Raw genomic sequence first — 5,736 nt, 5'->3', positions numbered from 1 at the left:
TTTTTATTTGGATAGCTATTATATTAATGATTTATTTATTATTGTTTAGATCAATCTCCATCGGTAATGAGGCAAGGACAAGATCCATCGAAGAATCTTGCTCAAGAGCGTTGGAGATGCAAGTACTCTGGACAGTATCTCCGTATCGAAATACCATCCGGCTACACCATGCCCATTAGGGGATGGTGTGAGCCGTGGCAGATCAAGCTGGGCATCATATGTCGCAGCTATGCTCCCGTGATGCTTTCCTATTGGCGTCACATTGTACTGACTCAGAAAGAAGTTTTCTACACCTATTTATAGGTAAAATAAATTATACTGTGAATATTTAATTAGTATGGTATTCTTCTAATATTTGTTATTGGCAGGGTATTTTTAATATTATTGATTTTGAGGAGGATTGTGTGCGGCGAGCCATGGATGCTCATTTATCTTTGGATTTCAAAGATTATCGCCATCGCATCCATCAGCATTGGTACTATATGATGCAGGATCATGGGGAGGAGACAGTGCGGCAGTGGCCCTATGATAGCATCACTATAGATGATTGGACTATCATATGCCGACATTATGAGGATTCGGCATATTAGGTTACACATCCAAATTTTTTTTAGAGTTTAATGATTGAATCATTTATTCTTGAATTAAATTTATTATTACTAATTTGACTGATAACTGTACAGAGAAGATATGTCCAGAATGTCGTGAATCGACAAGACAGATCGTACCGCATTATAGGGGTTCGAGATCGTTCGCTGTTCACATAGAGCAGATGGTAAATAATTTTTAATTAGTATATAATTCTCTAACTATTTAAAATTTTTTAATTAATCATTCTCAAATTGTAGAGAGATGTTGAGAGTGACGAGCTTTCTGATAGGATCGATATCTACCAGCGGATCCACTAGCGACGGTCAGGAGAGTGGATGATGGAGAGCCAGAAGCTCTTTGTAAGTTTTTTTAATTATTTTTTTCATTCACAGTCTGATTTTTATTACAAAATTAAAATAGTTATAACTTTAATTTTCAGGATCGTATGACAGACATGAGATTCCAGCCTACCTCTGAGGGCTCGACCGCACCCACAGATGATGAGATATGTGATCATATGCTTGGTACGAGATCTTGTTATGTTAGGAGTCTAGGATATGGGATCACTGCTCCCTCATCTTCACGCTCGTCTAGGACTAACATCCATGTTGCCTGCGATGCTCGACCAGAGCCTTACGGCTCCAGTATTTCCACCCTCACCCTTGCAGGCTTAGGTGAACTCGATGACAAAAGGACTACCAGCTGATTCAGCTTGAGCAATTCTTGGCTAAACAAGAGAAATGGCATCTTTCTTAAGCTAAGTAAGACCGCTAGCATTTTCTATCCGAATGACTTGTTGGCTAGATAGACTTACCCTTCACTACGGGCTGATGTTTAGAATGTATGACTTGTTGAGAACTTACTGACGAAAGTGCAGAGGTAGGCTATGAGGATTGACAGCGAGCTCATGAGTTGGCTGTATACATTGGCAAGTATCAATGGCTCCAAATCCAAATGATGGAGTGGATAACGCAGATGGAGCAGATGACACAGCTAATGAGGCAGCAGCAGATCGGTCTGAACTCTTTCGAGCACTCTCCTTCTCTAGCTCATTCTCCTTCTGTAGATACCGACACTTGATGGCCTCTTTATGTAATTTTTTATTTTTATTTCAAATCTCTTATAATTTTAATTTAATATAATAAAATAATAAAATTTATTTATAAATTTATTATGTAAACTTTTTATTTTTAATTTAAAAAAATTATAAATATAAATAAAAAATATATTATAAATTATTTTTTAAAAAAATATGTATAAATTATTAGTGATGAAATTATTTTTGATAAAATATTGATCACCAAAAATATTTTACTACCATAAAAAATTGATCATAAATAAAATTTAAAATAAATTTAAAAATAATAAAATTTTATATAAAATTAATAGTGATGAAAATATTTTTATTTTAAATAATTGATATTTATTAGTGATAAAAATTTACATCAGAAATTGTTATATTTATGACGTAAGCCTTACATCGTAATATTATTTAAATTTGATTTTTAAAAAAAATATTATTAAATTAATAGTAATGAAAATATTTTTATTGCTAATAATTACATTTACGATGAAAAATTTATATCATTAATATTTTTATAAATTTAATTAATTAATAGTGATAAAAATTTTTATTAAAAAATCATATTTACGATAAAATTTTTATCGCTAAAAATTTTTAAAATTTTCATCGCTAAAAATTTTTAAAAATTTGATTTTTATAAATTTTTTTAATTAAATTATTAGCGATAAAAATATTTTATCATTATTAATCTTTTATTTATTAGTGATGTTAAATTTTGTTGTAAATATTTTTTTTATGACTAAAATTTTTCATCGTAAATAGTTTTTAAAAAAATAATTTTTTTAATGATAAAATTTTTTATTGTAAATAATCGAGTATTCATAATGAATTTTTTTTTCATCGTAAAATATTATCAACGACGTGAGTATTTACGATCAAATATTAGTGACTAAAATTTTATCGTTAATAACTATTAGTGATGAAAATAGATTATTAGCGATAAAAAATTTTCATCACTAATAACTATTTTGTTGTAGTGAATTGTCCACCTTATGGCCTCTTTATGCTGTTTGAGCACACCTACAAATTGGTTTTCCTAATCGGTAGTTAGGTCGGAGCAAATGATTACTGGCAAGCTCTTATTGGATCTGAGAAATGAATACTTTAATATATTAGAAAGAGGCTTTAACTCTAGAGTAGGTGGTGCTTCTAGGGATGGTACTAGAGGGTTCGATTGAGTCGGTAATTGTTCATACTTTATAGTCCAAGAAGGGATGGTGCTAAAGTTGGGTGGTTCTAATAGTGCATTTATTTCTCTGGTATACCCATCAATGTCTAAATCATCCACTCCAAAGTGTGCTAAGCATGCCTGTAATGGGTCTAGGTTGAGCAAGATAGAGGTTTTGTCTTCTAAAACTTCCTATAGTAAATTGAACTCACCATGGTAAAAAGTGGGTGGTCTTTGAGCTGCATTAAGGATGTTCAACCTCAGCTTCTCATTCCCAAAAGACACATCCATAACCTTGGATCTACAGTTTATGCAAGTATTGGCAGTCGCTAGGAAGAGTCTACCTAGGATGATAGGTATTTGGCTGGGATTGCTACCAGATTCCATATCTAATATTAGAAAGTCTACAAAAAAGTAAAATTCATCTACCTTAATCAACACATCTTCCAACATTCCATGGAATATCTTAATTGATTGGTCTGCTAATTGTAGGGTTACTATTGTAGGTTTCAATTCTCCAAATCCAAATAGGTCATAGACAGAGTCCAGAAGAAGATTAATACTCGCACCCAAATCTAACAATGCTTTCTTAATGGCTCGGTCCTCTATAACATAGGATATGATTGGGGTACTAGGATTCTTAAGTTTGGATGGGGTTATCTGTTGAAAGATGGAGCTGGCTCTTTCAATTAAGTAGACTTTCTTAGGTGTGTGCGCCTTAGTTCTTCATTTTGTGTGCACAGATCTTTGAGAAATTTGGCATATATTGGGACTTGTTTAATAGCATCAAGAATGGATAAATTAATTTAGACTTGTTTAAATAATTCAAGCATTTCATTCATTTTTACACTCTTCTTGTCAAGAGGCAGAGTGGATTCTAAAGCACTTGGGAATGGGGCCTTAGGTGCAGGTGCTAGATCAGTAGGTTCTTCCCTCTCTATAGATTTTTTCTTTTCTGACTTGGCCGGTATTAGTTGTTCTAGTTGTTGGGTTATCTCAGGTTGATTTATGATTTTCTTGCTTCTAAGGATAATGACAGACTTGGCATGTTTGGAAAAAGTCTTGGGCCAATAGAGCTCTCAGCCATATACTACCTTTTAGGGTTGCTGATAGACTAGCTTGGAAGTTTTTTTTCTTCTACTAAAAGTAGTGGCTAGTTGATCAATTTGGGTCTCTAGCTTGGCTATTGATTGAGTGTGGGAGTGAAAGAGCTGGGTGTTCATCTCAAGCCCTTTTAGTGCTTGCAACACTTTCTCTTTAAAGGCAGAACTATGATTGCTAGGAGGGGGTTGGGGTTATGGGGCATTCAGATACTGAGAGTATGACGTATTTCTGAACTGTGTCCCCTAGTGATTGGGCTTGTGTGAGGTTGGATTGGGCACAGGTTGTGGTCTTCAAAAAAAATTCAAAATTTTTCGCCAACCCAGATTATAAGTATTTGAGTACGGATCATTTTCTGATTTGGAAGCCATTTGGGTTTGAGCTTGGTGGGCTTGCTCCTGAACAAGCTCAAAAAATTGGTATGCTGCTGGACAATCTTCTATCGAATGACTAGGACTTGAATAGATTATACAAACATCCTATAATTGTGTAGATTGGGAAGAGGTGTGCCCGACTTGCAGTATTCGGTCAAGTTTTTGAGATAGTTCATCTATCTTACTGTAAATATCTACAGAATGACCTACCTTATATATTTCACCTCATTTAGGTCCCATCATGGGAGGGTCTCTACAGGCAGCCGACATGTGATATAACGAGTTCTTGCTCAATATCTCAAAAAGCTATCAGACTTCATGCTCATTTTTCAACATGAAGGTTCTACGACAAGAGGCATCAACCATTTGCCGATGCTTCTCTGATAGACCATCATAGAAGCATTGGATCAGTTGTCATTGGGTACAGCATGGTGGGGGCATTTTCTAATTAGTTCTTTTAATCTCTCCCAGATCTCATGAAACATCTCTCCATCCAACTGAGAAAAACTAGTTATGATCTTACGGATTTGATTAGTCTTTCCTATTAGGAAGTACTTTTTGAAAAATTTCCTCTGAAGTTGATCCCAAGTTAAAATTATTATGGTATTTAAGAAGTTTAGTCAATATTTGACTTTGTCCTTCAATGAAAAGAAAATTAATTTCAGCCTAAGAGCATCGTCAGAGAAATTTTGGATTTTAACTATTGAACAAATTTCAAAAAATTCATCAAGATATTTGTATGGGTCCTCGTTGGCAAGTCCATGAAAAGATGAGAGCATCTGAATAACACTAGACTTGATTTCATATTGAACTGCCTCAACTGGAGGCACCTGAATGTAAGGAGAGTAGGTACATGTTGAAGGAGTAAAGTACTCCTTCAACTGCCTAGGTGGATCATTCTTCTAATTTCGATACATGTTTCTATATCTGTTGACTCTAAGGATTCTTTCTATTTCTGGATCAAAAGATTGGATTTTTGATCGTAACGATCTATGACCAAGCATACACCCTACAATTATATCTTAGAGCAAACATAGAAAATTCTAATTTTTATAAGATTTTTTTTAAAAGTAAGAGAAGAGTGAAAGAAATATAAAGAGAAGAGCCTAAGAGTCCTTAATCTAAGAACAGAAGAGTTAAGATTTTTTTTAAAAAAATTTGTCAAACACTTACTCAAGCAAACTTTTATTCTAGATTACCCTAAATCTAGATAGTTCCTAACTACCAGGACCGCCTTGAAGCCCTCCAAGTCAGAAACCAACTAGCTAACTAGTCAGATAAGGGTAAGATCGGTAGGAGGTTCTCTGTGCTTTCACAATGGATCTAATTAAGTAACCACCTTTCTTTGGACTCTTGTCTCTCAACTCCTTTCCTAGACATCAGTTAACTAGCCAATCTTGATCCGATCCAACTCTTTC

The 5,736-nt window shown here is 34.1% G+C and overlaps 1 non-coding gene across 1 annotated transcript; it reads left to right on the top strand.

Annotated features, from left to right (window-relative positions):
- Positions 1-4,741: 4,741 nt before the first annotated feature.
- Positions 4,742-4,847, top strand: LOC114913758 (small nucleolar RNA R71). The gene has a single exon (XR_003799647.2). It is a non-coding gene; the product is annotated as a small nucleolar RNA R71 (small nucleolar RNA).
- Positions 4,848-5,736: the final 889 nt, after the last annotated feature.

Source organism: Elaeis guineensis, chromosome 7, assembly GCF_000442705.2.
Source record: "Elaeis guineensis isolate ETL-2024a chromosome 7, EG11, whole genome shotgun sequence".
NCBI lineage: Eukaryota > Viridiplantae > Streptophyta > Magnoliopsida > Arecales > Arecaceae > Elaeis > Elaeis guineensis.
The sequence above is the reverse complement of the archived record's forward strand: the minus strand, read 5'-3'. Positions and strand labels throughout refer to the sequence as shown.